Source organism: Bos grunniens, chromosome 13 (genome assembly GCF_055505025.1).
Source record: "Bos grunniens cultivar Pamir isolate PY7600 chromosome 13, Bosgru_T2T1.0, whole genome shotgun sequence".
Taxonomy (NCBI): Eukaryota; Metazoa; Chordata; class Mammalia; order Artiodactyla; family Bovidae; genus Bos; species Bos grunniens.
Window position 1 is genome coordinate 55,488,929 of NC_141177.1, and position 22,346 is coordinate 55,511,274.

The following is a 22,346-nucleotide window of genomic DNA, read 5'->3' on the forward strand; positions in this document are numbered from 1 at the left end:
GTGGGCTCTTTCTGTGAATTCCCCAATTCTGGATATTTCCTATAAATAGAATCATGTTATCAGTGGCCTTTTGTATCTTAATTGATTCTCTCTAAACATATGGATGTGAGAGTTGGACTGTGAAGAAGGCTGAGCGCCGAAGAATTGATGCCTTTGAACTGTGGTGTTGGAGAAGACTCTTGAGAGTCCCTTGGCTGCAAAGAGATCCAACCAGTCCATTCTAAAGGAGATCAGCCCTGGGATTTCTTTGGAAGGAATGATGCTAAAGCTGAAACTTCAGTACTTTGGCCACCTCATGTGAAGAGTTGACTCATTGGAAAAGACTCTGATGCTGGGAGGGATTGGGGGCAGGAGGAGAAGGGGACGACAGAGGATGAGATGGCTGGATGGCATCACTGACTCGATGGACGTGAGTCTGAGTGAACTCCGGGAGTTGGTGATGGATAGGGAGGCCTGGCGTACTGCAATTCATGGGGTCACAAAGAGTCAGACACGACTGAGCGACTGAACTGAACTGAACTGAGACATTCCAATATCAAGATATGTGAGCCTTTGGGGGTAGAAACAAACTAAGGACCTACAGAATCACAGTTTTTTAGAGTTGGAATAGCCTTGGGCAGGAGTATTTTCCCCACTGAAAGAGCATGCAGGCTGGGTGAGTTTTACTGATGATGGAGACAGGCTGGTAGACCATGGGGGCAGGACATGCCTCCAACAAGAATCAAATCTGTTCAGAAGCTTTATTCATATTTATTTTCTTCTGCCACTAATCCTTCCTAGTGCCCAAATTTCATGATATTATTTGAGTGGAATTGAATCGGAATAGCTTACATTATCTGATTAATTAGACTCAGCGTCTGAAGAGGTCCAATCCTGTTAGTGTAACATTCTGCCTGTCAGGTTGTGGTTACACAACACTATGGGGGCCTGGGAGAGACAGTTGGGCTATTTGTTTATGGATATAGGTAATTAACTTGAACTTTATTTTTAAAAATTAGGGCAAAGCAATGGAATATTATTCAGCTATGAAAAGGAATGAAGTACTAAGGCATCCTGCAACGTAAATGAACTTCAAAATGGTAAGTTATTAATAAATGATACAACCCAGATACAAAAGGCCACTGATGACATGATTCTATTTATAGGAAATATCCAGAATTGGGGAATTCACAGAAAGAGCCCACACATGGGTGGTTGCCAGGGGCTGGGAGAGGAGGGAATGGAAAGTGACTGGGAGTGGGGTTTCTTTGAGGAGTGATGGAAATGTTTTGGAATTAGAAGTGGTATTCGCACAACATTGATAATATATTAAATGACAGAATTGTTCATTTTAAAGTGGTTAACTTTACATTATATGAATTTTACTTCAATTAAAATATGTATATATAGAGAAAGACAGAGGGAGTAAGAGCTCACCTGATATTGATCTTCAATTTTTGTATTAATTCTTTAATGGACCCAAGTAATATATGATCTGAAATTCTTGCCATACACCTTTAAAAGCGTTTTTGTGTGTGCTTCTAAAATAACTAGAAGAGGGAATTCCCTGGCAGTCCAGTGGTTAGGACTCTGCACTTCTACTGCAGGGGCATGGGTTTAATCCCTGGTTGGGGAACTAAGATTCTGCATGCTATGGCACAGCCAAAAAATAACTAGACGGCTATAAAGATGAAAGTCATAACTGACAAAAGTGTACGTTAGATAAAGTGGCTCTGAGAATTGGTCAGCAGATGTTCAGGTCAAGGCCACAAGTGTTAACTGAGAACCCAGTGTTCAAGACCCAATCCCCAGCACAATGGGGAGGCAAAGAACACTCCAGCCTCCCCTCCTCCAACTTGAGATTCTCAAGGAGAGTGTGCACACAGGACTGTACAAAACAGAGTATGATAAGTGAGCAAATAAAAAGTGTAAACATAGTCTGACCAAGGGTCTAGGCTTCAGTGCCCCTCTGCTTTTGAGAGGGGTCAAGCAGGATGAAGGTGGTAATGTGAGTATTAGAGGCAGAAGGACAACATGATAAATGTGGAGGCCCTGTTTAGAGGGGTCATCTGTTTAGAGAAGTCATCTCCACCTTGGACTGGGAAGAATCAGCAGTGGGGTAAACCACACACGTGTGAGAGGTGGTGTTCTCACCCTCAATTTCAACCCTAGTCTGTGAGTTGACTCTCTTTAATCCTATGTCGTATCTATCAGGCCCTCAAGCAATGCCAGTTTGTATGCGCAGACACACACACACACACACACACACATGCACACTAAGATACCTGTCTCAGTATTAAGCTGTGACCAAGTGCTTTCTAACATGCAGGTAATCTGAGTGATCTCCTGGCCCCTCAGAATCCTTGCCTACTTGATTCTTGGGCTTCTGTTATTTTAACCAAAGGCAGAGAATGACAGTCTATAACTAAAGCTAAAATTTAAAACATAAGTACATTCAAAGAGGTGACATAGCCAAAAAAATATCCTATACAGAGGCACCAGATTTTAAAAAATAGATACATCAGGCTTCATCCAAATTAAAATTTTTTGCCTCAAAGAAAGCTATCCAGAAAGTGAAAAAGTGATCTGCAAAATGGGAAAAAAAATTGCAAATATTATATCAGTTAAGGGTCTAATATCCAAAATACATAAAGAACTCTTAGGGTCTTTCCTGGTGGTCCAGTGGTTAGGACTTTGCCTTCCAGTCCCTTCCAGGGATTGAACCTCCTGGTTGGGGAGCTAAGATCCCTCATGCCTCTCGACCAAAAAACCAAAACATAAAACAGAAGCAGTGTTGTAACAAATTCAATGAAGACTTCAAAAATCATCTAAATCAAAAAAGAAAATCTAAAAAAAAACCCCAAAACTCTTAGAGCTCAACAATGAAAAGACAAATAACCCAACTGATTGGAAAATGAGCCAAGGATTTGAAAAGACATTTCTCAGAAAATGTACACATGGTCAATAAACACCTGAGAAGCTGTTCAAAATTGTTAGTTATTAGGGAAATGCAAATGAAAACCACAATAAACTAGGACTTCACATCCACACAGATAGCCATGACCAAAAAGGCAGTAGATAACCAGGATGTGGATGTGGTGAGACGGCATCCTCAGGTGGTGTTGGTGGGAATGTGAAATGGTGCAGCCATTTTGCAGAACAGTTTGGCAGTTTCTCAGAAAGTTAAACATAGAGTTCCCATGTGATCCAGAAATTCCACTGCAAACTATATAACCAGGAGAAATGAAAACATTTATATCATGAAAACCTGTACAGGAATGTTCATCACAGTATTATTAATATTAGCCAAAAGGTGAAACAACATTAATGTACATCGACTGATGAATGGATGAACCAAGTGAGGAGCACGGAATGCTCTTCAGCCATAAGAAGGAATGAAGTACTGATTCATGTTACACACACGGATGAACCTTGAAAACATTCTTCTAAGTCAGGGGTCCCCAACTCCTGGGCCACAGACTAGTACCGATCCATGACCTCTTAGGAACTGGAAGGAGGTGAGCAGAGGGCAAGCGAGTAAAACTTCATCTGTATTTACAGCCGCTCCCCGTCACTCACATTACCACCTGAGCTCTGCCTCCTGTCGGATCAGCAGAGGTATTAAATTCTCAAAGGAGTGTGAACCCTACTGTGAATTGAGCATGTTAAGGATCTAACTTGCAAGATCCTTATGAGAATCTAATGCCTGATGATCTGATTCTGCACTGTGATGAGCTGCATGGTTATTTCATTATGTATCACAATGTAGTAACAATAAAGTGTACAATAAATGTTATGTGCTTCAACCATCCCGAAATCATCCCCCCACCCCCACCCCATCTGTGGAAAAATTGTCTTCCATGAAACCAGTCCCTGGTGTCAAGAAGGTTGGGGACCACTGTTTTATGTGAAAAAAGTCAGACACAAAACTCACAGACTGTAGGATTCCTTTTATAGGAAATGTCCAGAAGAGGCATATCTCTAGAGACAGAACGTAGATTAGTGATGGGGGTGAAGGGAATGATGGCTAAAGGACATCAAGTTTCTTTTACGGGGTGATGAAAACGTTCTGGAATTAGTGGTAATGGTTGCACAAATTTGGAATGGAGTAACTACTTAAAATGCATGAGTTTCATGATATAGGGTATAAATCACCTTTATCAGCTTTTGAGCACACACCTTAGCTGGGGGGTAAGGGTGAAGCAGCAGGAAGTGGCAGGCGTCCCAGGCTGGTGGAGTAGATAGACCCAGACAGGAAAATGGGCACTTCGCCCTAAATTTCTTTCCATCTTGGTCATTTTAAGTCGTCTTTCCTGCGCATCTTTCCTCTCCAACTTCAGAAGGGACGTAACCTCCACTGAGAGATGGAAAGTAACCAAAACTGACATTCTTAGCCTTGAAAGTCAGGCAGCAAAAAACAGACCAGTGACTTTCAAAAAAGTGGAACCAATAAAACATGTATCTATTCTCTCACCGCTAAGAAAGAGAAAAGATGATGACAAATCCTGGCTTGGGGAAGTGCTCACTTGCCAAAAGATTATCAAAAGCATGTGGTCCCAAGGCTATTGCCTGCCTCCACACACACATCTCCGAATGATGGAGTGAGCTGGGCTTGTTTATATAAAACACGGTCCTGGGATCCTGGCAGATGTCTGCTGCCTTCCAGGAGGGGCGATCGGATGCCCAGTGTGGTTACGTGGCACTGTCCACTTGAGAAGGTAATTCTGGAGCTTCGTGCGGAAGGAGCATCCTTGGGGGATCTACCAGCTGGGATCAGGTGTCTGATCCCACACAACAAAAGGAGATACCCATTCCGTAACCCGAGACAGGAGTTTGACTTTCAAATTGTTAACAGACCTTGGATCAAGCGAAATGCTTGGGAGGGAAAAGCAAATGGCCTTTGGATGAGTCCTGAGGTAGGTTGGATGCTCTCCTGAAAGACTCCTAGTCTGATTAAACGTCTCCCGTCTTCCCTCCTACAAAACTGTCCAGAACAATCACTGAAAGTTTAGAGAAGGTCTTTTGACTTATGGCTGCGGTTCATGGCACAATTATGCGACGCTGGTAAAGAACCACATTGATTAATATGCGGGATCATAAAACGTTTTTAACAGAGGTATGTGAGAGGAAGTATTTCACAGCAGGTCAGGAGGGGACCAAATATTTCAAGTTTGTGGCTTCTTCCATCTGGAGGAAGAAAGCTGGCTGGAAGATGAGACGAAGGTGGGGGAGTCAGGCTGGAGAGTGAAGAGAAGGCCAGCGCACAGACACAGTGAAAAGGTTGGGACCAGAACAGTGGGATGAGACACAGAGCAAAAGTTGTCTCTTGCCAAAGAGTTTGAGAAGTGGTTGCTGCTAACGTACATGATTTGCAGATTTAAAAAAAAATTGCCCAACACCACACAGCCTCAACCTCTAGACACCCAGGAGCAGAGAAATGCAAGATTAAATAAGAATTCAAACAGTCAATAAACACAAGACCATATCATCTCCTGGACTGGACTACAGGTGCCTCTGCCCATCTCTGCCACAGCTGTCTCTGTTAGTCTCTGCCAGGGGTTTTAGGGGAAATGCTGATATTGGTCATTAATGTACGATGAGAAATTTTAAACCCTAACTTATGTCATTTAGGCCTTTTCAGGGCAGACTCTCTTCCAAGATCTTAGCTTTTCAGTTCAGTTCAGTCGCTCAGTCATGTCCGACTCTTTGCGACCCCATGAATTGCAGCACGCCAGGCCTCCCTATCCATCACCAACTCCCGGAGTTCACCCAAACTCATGTCCATCGAGTCAGTGATGCCATCCAGCCATCTCATCCTCTGTCGTCCCCTTCTCCTCCTGCCCCCAATCCCTCCCAGCATCAGAGTCTTTTCCAATGAGTCAACTCTTCGCATGAGGTGGCCAAAGTATTGAAGCTTCAGCTTTAGCATCAGTCCTTCCAATGAACATCCAGGACTGATCTCCTTTAGAATGGACTGGTTGGATCTCCTTGCAGTCTAAGGGACTCTCAAGAGTCTTCTCCAACACCACAATTCAAAAGCATCAATTCTTCGGCGCTTAGCTTTCTTCACAGTCCAACTCTCACATCCATACATGACCACTGGGAAAACCATAGCCTTGACTAGACGGACAGCTTTAGGTTAACCTAAATGCACCTTCTATTCTTTTCCGTTATTTCCCCTGTCACTCCATGGGGCCTTTTCAGCTTATATTGGGATTCCCTCCAAGCATGGATTCTTGGAGCCTGAGCCATCCCATAACGTAGCTGCTGGCTTCATGAGGCCCAGAGCACTTGAGACATAACTAACCCAAACTGAGAAGTGCACTAGCTGTAAAATACATGCCAACTATCAAAGATTTAGGGAGATAACTTAAAAATATTGGGTATATTTTGGGTAAATTGGGTTCAATAAAATATATCATTAAAATCTGTTTCAGGGACTTCCCTGGCAGTCCAGCAGTGAGGACTTGGTGCTTCCAAGGTCAGGGGCCTGGGTTCAATCCCTGGTTGGGGAACTAAGATCTGGCAAGCCACTGGGTGTGGCTGAAAAGGAAAAAGAAAAGGGTAAATAAGGCCAATTTCGTCTGTTCCTTTTTCACTTTTTTAACATAGCTGCTAGAAAATTTTAAACTGCACCTGTGACAAAAAGAATACATTTGAATCAGTTCTAATGAGTGGATGAAACTGGAGCCGATTATACAGAGTGAAGTAAGCCAGAAAGAAAAACACCAATACAGAATACTAACACATATATATGGAATTTAGAAAGATGGTAACAATAACCCTGTGTACGAGACAGCAAAAGAGACACTGATGTATAGAACAGTCTTTTGGACTCTGTGGGAGAGGGAGAGGGTGGGATGATTTCGGAGAATGGCATTGAAACATGTATAATATCATATATGAAACGAGTCGCCAGTCCAGGTTCGATGCACGATACTGGATGCTTGGGGCTGGTGCACTGGGACGACCCAGAGGGATGGTATGGGGAGGGAGGAGGGAGGAGGGTTCAGGATGGGGAACACATGTATACCTGTGGCAGATTCATTTTGATATATGGCAAAACCAATACAATATAAAAAAATAAATAAATAAATTGCACCTGTGGCTTGCATTCCATTTCTGTTGGATAGAGTTTCCACACTACAGTGGGGAAATCTCTAGGAGGCGGCTGTGGTAAGCAGGGTTTCCAAGCACATATAACCATATAGCCATTTTTCACATGGCATCTTGCTCTAGTTCCATGTTGATTCTCCTTCATGGGTCCCTCCCAAACATGATCATGTCCATTAATACCTTCAAGATACTTAGAGTCATGCTCAGTGAACGGCAGTAGCTGCAGTGTTCAGCTCAGAGGCCTGCCTCCAAAAAACTAACATATGGGGGCGGCGGGGGAAAGCAGCTGGGGCATTCTGAGAATGTAGCTCGTGTTCCTGACAACCTTAACACGGTCAAGATCAGCAGAGTAACTTTCCTGTTCGTGTTCAACATGAGGGTGGTTTTAGCAAAACTGAAACAAAACCCCATTTTATCATTTCACCATATCCCATGGAATCATAGAACTTGACACTGGAAAGTATCTAACCCAGTGCCCCACATCATAATCTAGCTTAGGGACCAAACATCCAGGTACTAATAACATGTTGAATATTTTACTGAGTGTCCACTATGTTCCAGGCTCTTACTTCATGCTCTTATTTCAACATGCTTAGTCGGTTGGTACTATCATGACAGTCCAGTTACCTAGGTGCTGGGAAGAGCAGAGAGGTTGGACCAACTCTCTGAGGTCACACAGCTGGAGGGAAAGGCTGGTATGCATTTCCACTATACTTTGCTGCCTCTGGGAAGTGGAAAGACTTGCAAATACATCAGACCTAATATTCCAGGTCTTGCAGGTAGTAATATACAGTGTTTGCAACAGACAGATGACTGCTTTAATATACTCAAAAGTAATATAATCATTTTAAACAATTTTAGAGCATATGGCCAGAAAACCCTTGCTTTTCCTTTTTTTCATACCTACAGGTAGAAGTCGGCTGTAATGCTTATTTTAGTTTAGTTATAGCTACATACTGGGCATCCATGTCTTTTGTGAATTTACATAGTAGAGTTTCCATTTGCAGAAATAGGAACAAGACTCCCTTGTAAAAAGCTTTGAGCTTCTCAGATTTCAGGGCCACATTGGCAAGACTGGTGTTTTATTCAGCCTTGATTCCTGCAATGATGACCAGCTCGCCCACATCATTTAACATTTTGAAGATACTTGGCTGTTAATGAATTATTATTAATTCCTACCTTTCTCAGGATGCAGAGAAGGAAATGAAAGTACAGAACCATCCACAAGCCTCCTCCCCTGGGCCAGAGCCCACTGGAGCAACGATCCTGACTCAGAGCATTAGGTTATGCTGCCTCCTACTGGCCAGAGGGAGACTCTGCATGAAACAGCAGGAGGAAATGGTCGTTCAACACTTCTCAATTTAATTACTATAGACTCTTTCTAAAGGCCTGGAAAATCCCATGGACCGAGGAGCCTAATCGGCTGCAGTCCATGGGGTTGCTAAGAGCTGGACACGACTGAACGACTTTACTTTCACTTTTCACTTTCATGCATTGGAGAAGGAAATGGCAACCCAGTCCAGTGTTCTTGCCTGGAGAATCCCAGGGGTGGGAGAGCCTGGTGGGCTGCCGTCTATGGGGTCGCACAGAGTCAGACATGACTGAAGCAACTTAGCAGCAGTAGCAGCAAAGGGGGGAAAATCTTTTAAATATATCTAGTGTGTTAAAAAACTAGATGTCAGAAAACTAAGATCTAGTTTTTCTAGTGTCAGAAAACTAAGATCATGGTATCTAGTCCCATCACTTCATGGCAAATAGATGGGGAAACAATGAAAACAGTGACAGACTTCATTTTGGGGGCTCCAAAATCACTGCAGATGATGACTATAGCCATGAAATTAAAAGACGCTTGCTTCTTGGAAGAAAAGCTATGGCCAACCTAAATAGCATATTAAAAAGCAGATACATTACTTTGCTGATAAAGATCCATTTAGTCAAAGCTATGGTGTTTCCAGTAGTCATGTGGATGCGAGAGTTGGACTATAAAGAAAGCTGAGTGCTGAAGCATTGATGCTTTTGAACTGTGGTGTTGAAGACTCTTGAGAGTCCCTTGGACTGCAAGATCAAACCAGTCAATCTTAAAGGAAATCAACCCTGAATATTCATTGGAAGGAACGAGGCTGACACTGAAACTGCAATACTTTGGCCACCTGATGCAAAGAGCCAAGTCATTGGAAAAGGCCTTGATAATGGGAAAGATTGAAGGCAGGAGGAGAAGGGGATGACAGGATGAGATGGCTGGATGGCATCACTGACTCAGTGGACATGAGTTTGAGCAAACTCGGGAGATAGTGAAGGAGAGAGTAGCCTCGTGTGCTATAGTCCATGGGATTGCAGAGTCGGACATGACTGAGTGACTGAACAACAACACAGTCCCTGGACTGAAAAACACCACCCTAAATCATGCAAGTGAGGAAGTTCAAATAGTAACCAAGCCTGAAACTCAAAGAAGTGCCTTCAGTTTCCATGAGAGCTCCTGCATGGTAGTTTGTTCTCTGAATTATGTACCTCTTGCGGTTCCGGAATAAAGCTGGCAGTAACGATGACCTTACATCAAAGGCATCTCTCTACTTCACTTCTGGTGCTGATTCTAACTCTATTCCCACAGAACAAACTCTTACCTTGGCTTCTGTGAAGCTGTACTTACTTTTCTTTACCGTCTATACCTTTTTGTCTTTTTTCCCTCAGAAAACAGGAGAGAGTGTCTTTGCCCCATCTCAGTCTCTCATCCTCTTACACTTTCTTTTCAAAAAAAACTTCTTAAATTTATTTTTATTTATTTCTTGGTTGCACCACTTGGCATGCAGGATCTTGGTTTCCCAACCAGGAATCAAACCCATGCCTCGACTGGAAGTAGTCTTAACCACTGGACTACCAGAGAGTCCTTTTTTTAAATATATTTTTAAAAATATTTATTTACTTGTTTGACTGCACAGGAGTCTTAGTCGTGGCATGAAGGATCTTCAGTTGCGTGCAGCATGTGGGATCTAGTTCCCTGACCAGGGATTGGCCCAGGCCCCTGCATGTGGAGCACAGACCTTAGCCACTGGACCACCAGGGAAGCCTCTCTTATACTTTCTTGTACTGAGAACTCCTCCCTCCAACAGCTTCCAGTACTGCCTTCTCCGTAAACCCTTCCCACCTCCAAGGCCTTTGCAAGCAGAATTAGCCTTTCTCTCCTCCAGGCAAACACATCACCCTGTCTGAGCTCAGTCGCCTTGTATAAACAAAATATCCGTCTTCCCCTCTAGACTTACAGTAATTTGAGGACAGAAGACCATGTCTCAGACACTTTGGAACAACACCTTTACTGATATCACTTGAGCTTGGAAGTATGCTCAGCATTATTAAGGAATTATCTTGACTAAGATGTCTAAGAGATTCATGACTTAATAAGACATACACACACAACATTGGAATACAGGATGAAATGGGAGAGATACATGACAGGTTATGGAAGCCAATAAAGCCTTGGACAAGGCAAACACAAAGAAAGAAGCAACTGCCTCCAGCTAGAGAGGGAGGAAATGACATTTGAGATTGATCTGAACTGATAAGCATGGATGGGGCTGAGGTGGGAACAGTGGAGTTGTCATATACAGAAACTACTTTAGACAGAAGAAATATAAATAAAATACAAGCCTCTGAGACAGAAAGTGTGACTATCTTCTATGAGCAAGGACAAGTGCTTTTTTTCCACAGTCATCTTTCACTGAGGGTCTTAAGTGCCAAATTAAGGAGGATATCTTGACCAGGTGGAAGCTGGGGTAGAGTGTCAGGAGGCTGGTGGACCACAGTGCCTCCTGTACCCAGGTATACAACCGCACCCCACTTTCCCGTGGGAGTTGTAGTACTTCTGGGAAAATGACTTGAACTCAGTCTGCCCCAGGAGCTTGGACATACACAGACATAGGACCTGGTGCGAGCAGCTTGCGGGGAGGCTCCACGGAGGACGAGTCTGACTTGGAAAGAGTCTGATTTGACGAACCTGGCACAGTCCCGAGGCCAAGCCTGAGGGAGGGGTGGGGCAGGGGTTCCCGGCGCCCCAGAGCAGTGGGCGCCAGAAGAACTGGGGTGGCGTATGCACGCGCGAGGAAAGGGCTGCACGCGGGAGTTGACAGTGTTCTCTTCATCTCTGGAACACTTTGGGACACAGGCAACTTTTGGAGGGACACCCCTGCCCCCTCCCAAATTGGGTATAAAAAGGAGAGAGCATTCTCTTTTTCATGCAAGAGCAGTGGGTCCCAAATTTGAGGGTGCACCAGAATCACCAGGAGGGCTTGTGAAAGTGCCCCCTACGGGGCCCCAATCCCATAGCATCCTGAGTTTACAGGTCTGGGTAGGGACCCCAAATCTGCATTTCTAGTATGTTCTGAGGTGAGGCTGATGCTGCTGGCCTAGTGAAAACCGTCATGCAAGAGCATCCCTGGGAGGAAAATGCTATCTGAGAGTGGGAGCCACATCTGTCCTGTTCATCACGGAGTTCCTATCACCTAGGAACATGCCTGAGACATAAGAGGACCTCCTGAAATACATGGTGAGACCTGGCCCTAAACAAACGCAAGGCCAGAGAGCACATGACCCATATACCCCAATCACAGAAAGAGACTGCCTTGATCTTCAGATGGAAGAATTTTTAAAATTTATTTATTTTTTGATTGAAGGATAATTGCTTTACAGAATTTTGCTGTTTTCTGCCAAATATCAGCATAATCAGCTAGAGGTACACATATGTCCCCTCCCTCTTGAACCTCCCTCCCACCTCCCTTCCCGTCCCACCCCTCTAGGTTGTCACAGAGCTCCTGTTTGAGTTCCCCGAGACATACAGCAAATTCCCATTGGCTCTCTATTTTACATAGGGCAATGTAAGCTTCCATGCTACTTTCTCCATCCATCTCACCCTCTCCTTCCTCCCCTAACCAGATGGAAGAATATTGAGATGAGTGTAACATCTGTTTTGTTTTAACATTTATTGAGCTTTCTTAGTTTTTTTTTTTTTTTTCTTTTAATTTGGCTGCACCATGTGACTTGCAGGATCTTAGTTCCCCCATCGGGCATTGAACTCTCCACACAGCAGTGAAAACTGGCAATTCTAACCACTGGACCGCCAGGGAATCCCCTAGATCTTTCTTCAAATAAAATACCACAGGTAGAATTCTACTGTAGCCACCTCCTCAGACTTTCCTCCTCTCCCTTCCACAGGTCAGCGTATCTTGGATTTGGCATGACTCCTTCCATCCTTGTCTTTATGCATTTATCATATATACCTACTGTCGAGGGGGGAAAGAATCCGCCTGACAATGCAGACCCAGCAGAGGAAATAATCACCACCAACAACAAATCGTCAGGGGTGCTGACAATTCATTCACCTTAAAGGAATCACTGAACCTCCAGGCGGAAAAAGATCTTAAGGTTCATCCAGTCCAACCCCCTACATGTTGCTTGGACTGCCTGCTAAGCCTGGAAAAGGAAACATGCTGCTCACTCTCCTTGAAAGAAACGGTACCACCGCAGCCAGAGAACTGGCTCTGCTCAGAGCAGGTCAAGCCAAGGAGAGTCAAACCTGAACTTCATCCCAAGTCGGACACGGCCCCTGCATTCCAGTGAGGTACCCCGAGAGACTTAAACTAAAACTGATTTTTGTCTCTGGCATTATTTATTTATTATTCCTCCCTTGTATCCTGTCTGTCTAGTTTTTCGTCTAGAGGTCCTGAGTCCAGGGCCACTCCTGAGCCTGGGCCTGGGCTGCAGCACACAGCAAGTGCTGGACAAGGACAGGAACCCTCAGGTAGGAAGAACTCAATCAGTAATACTTTTCCCAAGTGGCCTCTGACCAGAGGAGATAATTAAGGAAGATGGTGTATTCGGGGGCGAAGGGCAAAGCTGGCCATGAATTAAATGTGGAGAACAGAGAATGTGAATAAATAGCTGCTCCTTTGCTGGTGGAACAATGAACTTCAGTTCACAGAGGGCTTGGTTCTGGAGCCAATTTTTTTTTATTTGGCCGCACGGGTCTTAGTTGTGGTATGCAAACTCTTAATTGCGTCATGTGGGACCTAGTTTCCTGACCAGGGATTGAACCCAAGCCCCCTGCATTGAGAGCACGGAGTCTTAGCCACTGGACCACCATGGAGCCAATTTTTATTTAAACAGTTCTGACAGCAGGAAATAGACAGTAAGCCTGAAACTTGTGTTCTCACAGACACATCCTCTCTACCTGTCTTCTCTGCTTCTTCCCCTCCTCACCTCTCCGTTTCCTCCTCCCCCACCAAATACTAGGGGGGATCAGGCATCTAACACTAATTGTTCATTACAATATGATCCCTCAAAGATGGTCTTAGCTGAGGGGGCGGGGCGGAGAACCAATTATATATAATTCAGAAAAAATGGGAAGAAATTCACCCTTTGTTTATTATGTTGCAGAATCAACCCCTGAAGGACAGGAAGCTAGAAATGGCTGGGTTAGGATCTCTGGCTAAAAGGCAAGAGCAGTTTTCTTCAATAGAAGTGGGAATGGAAGGGTCGAGGGAGGAGCTGCACAATGAATCTGGAGGGGCTGGCTCTCTGGGTCTCAGGATTTGAGGGAGGTGGGGAGTAGTCTATGCATTTTTGGAAATTGTGTGCAAAACCTCACTCATTTTAATGAGTGAAGGCAGGAAGACAGAGATGTGAAAACGTAACTGAAGAAAATAAACTGGCTTTCTCCCCCGTCACCCCTAGTTATCGCCCCTGTATCAAGAGACAAAGGGAAAACCTAATTAACTTTGTAACTTTTGCTACTCTCTGGGTGCAAACGATAAAATCTTCATTTTATATAGCACCAGATTAATCACTTTTGTGCTGAGGAAAAGGGGGATTCGCCAGGGATAACTCCACAGCACAGTGGGATTTGGGGGAATGTGGGTACATTTGGGGAAGTGCAAAGCCAGAATTTCAGAAAGCAAGATGGTGTTAGTTGTAGTTCAGTGGAGGGTACCCTGCTGGACCCACCACTCAGAGCCATGCACGGGGATACTGCAGAAAGCAGGTCTCGGGGGGAGCCCCAGGCTTGATTAGGGGAGGGGAGACCCTCCATTGAGCTTTCAGGGGACTTGCTAAATATCGCCCACTCCAAGGAGCTCCTTTCCTTTAGAAATAACCAATTCCGTGACCTAAGTGGGAAGCAAATCCAAAAAGAGCAGGTCTATATAAACACACCATTGATTCACTTTGCTGTACAGCAGACACTAACACAACATTGTAAAGCAACTGTACTCCAATAAAAGTTAAAGAAAAGTCACTCCTTCTGAAGTCAAACACCATGACTCAAATGTCATGTGATTTTTTTTCTTACCCAAAAAACTACCATAAAATCTTTTACTGAAGATTGTAAAAGACCCCTGAAGAAAATAATTGATGATTATTTGTAAGGACAGTAGCATTAATAAATTAATGGACTAATAATGCACTCCCTATAGTTCCACTTTTTCCTTCAAATTCTGTTCTCCCACAGCACTTGTCACCATATTACCCAGTTTGGGAATATGATAAAAGCTATTATCCTAGCTGGGAAGCTGACAGAAGCTAGGAACTCTCTTTCCAGAAATGCACAAGTAGATAGAATTTTCCACATCATTTCAGAAGGTTCATAGATCCCTGCTCCTCAAAAAAAAAAAAAAAAAAATCCCTGAGACCTTGACTTCACACTTGGCATTACAGCATTTCTCTGTCACTGATTGGGATCTTGACCTGTTCACAGTGTTCTACTGAGCACAGGGCCACAAAGCAGCAGCTGCTCGAAAGTAAGGCTTATTGTTGACCTGACTTTTTAGGCAAGAATGGTGAAATGAGAGAAATGATATTTAAAAATAAGAAGAAAGCATGTTTATGTCATGCAAGAAAAAAAAGATTGGCCTTTAAGCTGTTTCCCTGTTTTGAGGGGATTTGGATCACTGGGAACGTTCACAGTGTAAAAAAAGAGCCAGTTTCTCTTACACAGACAGGAATCTGGGGCCTTGCTATGTAGTCTCAAGTTGTTGTTCAGTTGCTACTTTGGAGAAGGAAATGGCAACCCACTCCAGTGTTCTTGCCTGGAGAATCCCAGGGACGGGGGAGCCTGGTGGGCTGCCGTCTATGGGGTCGCACAGAGTCGGACACAACTGAAGCCACTGAGCAGCAGCAGCAGCAGCAGCAACAGTTCAGTTGCTAAGTCGTGCCCAACACTTTTCTTCTCTGTGGACTGTAGCATGCCAGGCTTCCCTGTCCTTCACTATCTCCTAGAGCTTATTCAAATTCATGTCCATTGAGTCAGTGATGCACTCTAACCATCTTATCCTCTCTGCCCCCTTCTCCTGCACTCAATCTTTCCCAGCATCAGAGTCTTTTCTGATGAGTTTGTTCTTCACATCAGGTGGCCAAAGTATTGGAACTTCAGCTTTAGCATCAGTCCTTCCAGTAAATAGTTATGATTGATTTCCTTTAGGATTGACTAGTGTGATCTCCTTGCTGTCCAAGGGACTCTCAAGAGTCTTCTCAGCATCACAATTCGAAAGCATCAATTCTTTAGCACTCAGGCTTCTATGTGGTCCAGCTCTCATATCTGTACAGGACGACAGGAGTAAGCTTAGAGAGGGGCCTAAGGGGAGCAGAGTTGTTGTTGTTTAGTCGCTAAGTTGTGTCTGACTCTTTGTAACCCTGTAGACTCTAGCCCACCAGGCTCCTTCTGTCTATGGAATTTCCCAGGCAAGAATACTGGAATGGGTTGGCCTTTCCTTCTCCAGTGTATCTTCACAATCCAGGGACTGAACCCGAGTCTCCTGCATTGACAGGTGGATTCCTTACCACTGAGCCACCAGGGAAGCCCCAGGGGAAGTAGGGAGGGGCCCCAAAATATCAGGATGCAGCCTAAAATCTGCCTTAGGAATCATGCTCCTTTCTAGAATCCACCCCCCTAGGATGCTGGGTGTAGAGGGGCCAACAATGAGTGGTTCCAGGCACAGACTCCTAAATTGCTTTCCCACCTGGGCTGCCAAGACTCTATCTATCCTTTCTAGGCTCTGAACCTATTACCTCTGGCACTCTTGCCTCTGGATTTGAATTTCTGCCCTCCTCAACCCCCCATAGCAGCCTGCCTTCAGTAGGACTGTCATACTTGCCCTCGGGCCCTAAGCCCTGCTCGCAGAGAAGTCTAGGGCTGCAAAGACAGGTCTGCAGGCAGTGAAGGGCCTAGAAAGAAATCTCCTGTCATCTGCTGGGGAAGCAAATGACAGTTGAGTGCAGCAGTCCCCAACATTTTTGGCACCAAGGAATGGTTTTGTTAATGACTGTTTTTCCACGGATTGTGGGTGGGTGAAGGGGGATGGTTTCAGGATGACCCAAATGCATTACATTTATTGTGGACTCTATTTCTATTATTATTACATCAACTGCACCTCAGATCATCAGGCATTAGATCCCGGAGGTTGGGGACCCCTGGGAATCTTAAGTCCTGACCTGGATTGAGAGGGAAGAAGAGGGGAGAATGAGGAGTCCTTCCTAAAAAACCTGAGTGTACATAGCTCCTGTCAAGAGTGGAGGATAAGGGATAATATGTCAGGCACCTCTGTGGCTTCAACCATGGTCCGGCCAACTGCCAGCCTTTCAGTCAGGCCTCTTTGTGTGTGTAGATAACTCAGATGTATAATGCCCAACTTGGGGGAGGGGGCAGCTGCAGGAGAGTAAACCCATCCTGCTATTTCAGGGGGAGCATAGAAGTGGGCTCTGTTTCTCAGCCACTCAGTGAATGCCTACCTCTTTGAGTGTGGACTTGGGAGACAGACCCCCAGGTTCTAATCCAAGTTCTCTACTTTTCGCCATTGTAACTTTGGACAAGTTGCTTACCTTCTCTGGGTCTCAGTTTCCTCAAGTATAACATAGGGATGATAACAGTGCTGAGAAATGGAACGTGTCCTTTCATATCAACAAACAAAGGATGTCTCAGTCATCGGCAGCTGCAGCCCTCCGGTGTGAGCTGGCGAGCCCTGAAGAAACTCTGGAAAGAAAGAACACCTGCCGTTTAGTTTAGCCATCAGTCTGCAGCCACTCCCTACGGTGAGCCCTGAGGAAACTCAGGATGTGAAAAAACAGGATACTGGCCCCAGACAGCTGAGGTGCATGCAGAAGGAATGATTAAGTCCACACTCTTGTATCTTCCCATACATAGAAAAGCACTAAACTCCTTAACATGGGATGTCTGGTTTTCCTTTAATTAACAATAATCTTTTGACATTCAGACTACTTGCCCTTTGTTGCAAAGCTTCTATATAACCTGGCTGGCCCCCACCCCCTCACCTCTTGGAGCAGTTACCTCAGGGTTATTTGAGTTGCTGCCTCCAGGGCTTGAAGTCCTAAATATTCCTACCCAAGAAAACATAACTCCAAACTTTTAGGTTGTGAATATTTTTTAAGTTGACAGGATCCTGGTGTTACATTGGTCCATCCAAATAATCCAGGAAAATCTCACCACCACCCTCCCCAAAAAATCTTTAATTTAATCACCTCTGCAAAATCCCTTTTGCCAACCAAGATATGCTGCCTACCATAGGTAGCGTTCCCCCATGCATTGTCAGAGAACTCTTGAGAGAGAAGACTCTCAGAGAAGAGTCTTACAGGTTTAGTTCTTATTTGCCAGAAGAGGGGGATGTGGTGGTATAACAAAGAACTAGCACCTGATGAGATGCTATGTGGAGAAAGAAAAACTGAGCCTGGAGCCCTGCAAGTACGTGGCATGGTTGTATGGCTGAAGAATAGAAAGGGGATACCTTCTGGACATTATATTAGAGAGGACATTAGAAGCTGGGTTGTGAAGATTTTTTTTTTTAAACCATATTGAGTCTGAAATTTATCGGGAATGCATTTACTTGACCAATCCCATTACTTTAGACTGTGCTATAGTTTCTTTAAAACTTTAGGGACTTCCCTGGTGGCCCAATGGTTAGGAATCCACCTGCCAGTTCAGGGGACACAGGTTAGAGCCCTGGCCTGGGAAGATTCCACATGCTGCAAGGCAACTAAGCCCGTGTGCCACAACTACTGAGCCCAGGTTCTAGCATCCACAGGTTGCAACCACTGGAGCCCACTCACCTTAGAGCCCATGCTCCGCAACAAGAGAAGCCACCCCAATGAGAAGCCTGTGCCACAACTATAGAGGAGCCCCCGCTCCCCACAACTAAATTCCATGTGCAGCAACGAAGACCCAGCGCAGCCAAAATAAACAAATCAGAAAAACTTTCTCTGACACACTTTTTATCCTAAAGAATAATCCTCATAAATCACAGGTTTTATCTGTTATATCTTTCCAGTGTATGTCAAGATGTGTATATAAGATGTTCCTCCCCGTATCCTTAAAATCATCCACACACACCCATGAATGAATGCCATACTCTGAGAAACAGAGCCAGAGGCGTGGAAACCACCTAAAGGTTGGGAGCAGGGAAAGAACACGATCAGGTTTGCCTTGGATCAATACCATTCCCACGGCATTAATCGCTTTGAACTGAATGGAAATCAGTGAAAATGCCATACGTGAGACTTCTACAACAGTTGAGGGGAGAGACGAGAAATAAACAGAGAGACAGGGACTGTGGGAAGGGAGCGGAGGGTTTGGATATGAACAATATGAAGGTGGTAGAGCTGATGGATAACAGCACATGCAGAATGCCAGGGTTCTGGCATGTGCAGTTCAGCAGATAATCGTCTGTCCGCCAAGATGGCAAATAGAGGGGGAGTTGGTGGGGCGGGGAGGAGTGGGCAGGGTTGGAAGAGAAATAATTGCTTTGGTCTGGAACATGGTCAAAGTGTTTGTGGAACACTCGTGTAAGTACGGAAACGCCTGTGTCTGGGGCTCTGGACTGGGGCATTATCCAGAGCTGAGCGGTCCAGGAGAAACAGGCTGTGAGCCATCTGTGTCACTTTAAATGGTCAGATGACCACGTTAAAAAAAAAAAAGGAAATGAATAATATATTTTATATAACCAAACATATCCATATCCCTAATATCCTATTTCACGGACTTCCCTGGTGGTCCAGTAGTTGAAAGTACGCCTTCCAAAGGAGGGGACTTGGGTTTGAGCTCTGGTCAGGGAACTGGGATGCCACATCGCAGCAGATGGGGCAACTAAGCCTGAGCATCACAACCAGATAGTGCCTCAACTAAGATCTGACACAGTCAAAATAAATCAATTGAAAGAAAAATCAGTTGTCCATTTATGTGTGGGTTTATTTCTGGACTCCATTTGGCTTCAAAAGAATATTCTATTTCAAGATGAATCAGTATAAAAATCATTGAGCTATTTTACATTTTTTGTTTGTTTTGTTTAAGTCTTCAAAATCCAGTGCATTTTCCACAGAGAGCACATTACATGTGGGACATTCCAAGCTCTCAAAAGGGACTATGAAGAGTAGTTATAGTATTTATTGGACAGCACGGCTCTAGAAGCACTTGCTGAAGGCAGGCCAGGGTGATCAAGCGCCTGGGTGATGGTGGAGGACAAGGACCCTGTTCAGACATTGAGGGTGATCAGATTTGCTGCTGCTGCTAAGTCGCTTCAGTCGTGTCCGACTCTATGTGACCCCACAGACGGCAGCCCAACAGGCTCCCCCGTCCCTGGAATTCTCCAGGCAAGAATACTGGAGTGGGTTGCCATTCCCCTCTCCAATGCATGAAAGTGAAAAGTGAAAGTGAAGTCGCTCAGTCGTGTCCAACTCTTAGCGACCCCGTGGACTGCAGCCTACCAGGCTCCTCCATCCATGGGATTCTCCAGGCAAGAGTACTGGAGTGGGGTGCCATTGCCTTCTCCGTCAGATTTGCTAGGACTGGATTTTACAAGGAAGTGCATGGATGGGTCCAGGAGGAAGTTCAGGAGACCCACTACAGGTTCGGCCAAGCAAAGAATCTTTGTCACAATTCCACCCATTACACCTGATAGATATCATCTTTGGGGTGGGGCTGGTAAATCCGTAGTTGTAACAAGCCTCCAGCAGGTAACATGACCCAGGAGAACCATCTGTTCAGTAGGAGCTGGTAGGACCTGCGACCACAGGGGGATGGTTCTCAACAGGATGTGACTCTGATGAACCCGCTGGGGAAGACTCATAGAAAGCTGATGGGGGGGAAGCACAGAGAGAGGCTTGTGTTTAGGGCAAAGGAAGGGAGGGATGAGAGATCTGGTGGATTATCTGACCCCGAGACATCAAGGCATCGTGGCTTATATTAAGAGTCCACAAACTCTGCTTGGCAGAATTTGACTCAAGGTGTGCTGGAGCTGCCGAAGGGCTCCAACCCCAGGGGCTGGGGAGGAAGGAGCGGTTTCTGAGAACGCTTGCCTCCCACACAAAGCAGGGATCAGCCTCAGCCTCGACCAGCCATTCAGGTCTGAAGCTCTGCCGGGCTCTGTCCAAGGTCTCTTTCATTTTTATTCCCCCTCTCCTCTCATTCCTGGTTAATCTCAACCCTTTCCCGGGCTTCAAACCCCATTTACATGCTGATGGTCCCCACATTTGCATCTCAAACTCAGAGTCCACCCCCACCCCAAGCGGCAGACCTCATTTTACCAATTGCCTTCTGCCTAGAATATCAGTTGAGCACCTATAATTTAACATTTCCAAACCTGAACTCACCTCAAACTTGTTTGCATGCTAATAGTTTCTGTTTCAACTAGTAGCCTCACTATTTACCCTGTTCCCCTCAAACCAGAAATCTGGGGGTCATCTTACACTTCTTCTGATAACACACTAAATCATCTGAAATTCTTTCCTAGGTCCGAATTCCTGCAGCTTTGGGTCAGGTGCCCTGGACTCTACGACTGACTTGCATAATTCCCTCTTCACTGTAGATGTGGCCCTGTCTTCCCTTCTGGCAGAGAGAGGATGTCCTCGCAAATGTGGTACAGCCTTCTTTTACAAGCTAAGCTTGTAAAAACCAAATCTGCCAAACTCTGCTGACTACGGCAGAAACACCAAACTCAGCATGAGACATGAATCTTCAGAGAGGGTCCTACTCACCTCTCTTGAGTAAGCCACCTTACCCTTAATCTCCCAAGATCTTTTTTTTTCAGTTGTTACTTTTTTTTTTTTTTTTTTTGCTAAAAAGTAAACACACAATACCAAAATGCCTCGGACAACTCACAAAATCGATTTTAAAAGGGCGGAGATAAGAGGAATTAAGCGACATTCATCCCCCTTTCCAGATTCTGGACATCTGGAGTGCTGCCTGGGGAGTGCCTGCACGTGGGTTACCCCAGGCGATTCAGAGGCAAATCTAGGTTTGTCAACCAGTAGGTTATGACACTCTGACAAAACTCCAACACATCACATTAAAGAATCTAGGCTACTGTGTTCTTTCCTAACTTCCCGAAATGCTACGGAGAAAAGACCGCGAGGAGCCTGCAACAGCCCAGTCTCCTAGACTGCACCCAGATCAAAACCCTGGGGAACTGCCAAGCAGAAATTTTAAGAATGAAATAGGCATCTGCGTAGCCTACAAACCTGACAACAGAACCTACAGCAGTTAAAAAAACTGGTTAAAAAAACAAAAAACACTCCTGCTCCGAAATATATTTGGAAAATGCTGAACCACTCTAGAAAAGATTGGTCAGTTTCCAACTTCTCGGTTTCAAGGGAAGCACGAAAAGGCGTCGTAGGAAAGCATTTTACTTTATTGGCTTCAGCAACGTATTAGAAAGTTGAAAATCTGAAAAAAGTAATCTCAGAAGCTGAATCTCTCCCTTGGGTGTTCATTCAAACACATGCGGTACTAGGCTGCCATGTTGACTTGGACCTGTGGAGAGCAAACAATGTAACTGAGGAACCTTAATCTCTGACTTCCTACCAAACGCATGAAACGTTCAAGAAACTTCGCAGGACGTGTGCGTGTTCACCAAGGCTCGTGTGATCTCCCAAGCCAGGCTGAACAATAGAAGGGAGAGTCGTTATTAATCAAACGCGCCGTCTGTGTTTCTAAGTCTTTCGTCGCGGCAGAGGGGGCATTCCCTCTGCTCTCACCCGACTTTCAAATTGTCTCCGTGCTCATTGTCTGCTGGTAGGAACGACGGCAGCGCTCGGGGAGCAGGTACAGCGTCCCGCAGAACGCAGCACGGTTGAACCCCGCCAGGTTTTGGGAAACATTCCCGGCCCTTCCAGCGGGTCAAGGAAAAGGAGGTGGCCCGGGCGCCAAAGGCTGCTGCCAATGCAACTCGCAACTTTTGAAATCAATCCTTTTTGCATCGTGCAACGGA

The 22,346-nt window shown here is 45.0% G+C and overlaps 1 long non-coding RNA gene across 5 annotated transcripts in view; it reads right to left on the bottom strand.

Annotated features, from left to right (window-relative positions):
• LOC147361026 (uncharacterized) overlaps positions 1-22,346 on the bottom strand; it is a 90,645-nt gene that overhangs the window by 66,921 nt on the left and 1,378 nt on the right. For 4 of the 5 annotated variants that reach the window (XR_015139645.1, XR_015139643.1, XR_015139644.1 and 1 more), the window contains exon 2: positions 16,954-17,104. This is a non-coding gene — a long non-coding RNA (uncharacterized LOC147361026). Of the gene's footprint in view, positions 1-13,211; positions 15,674-16,953; positions 17,105-22,346 lie in introns of those variants that run through there. The other variant, XR_015139646.1, reaches the window with a different exon arrangement.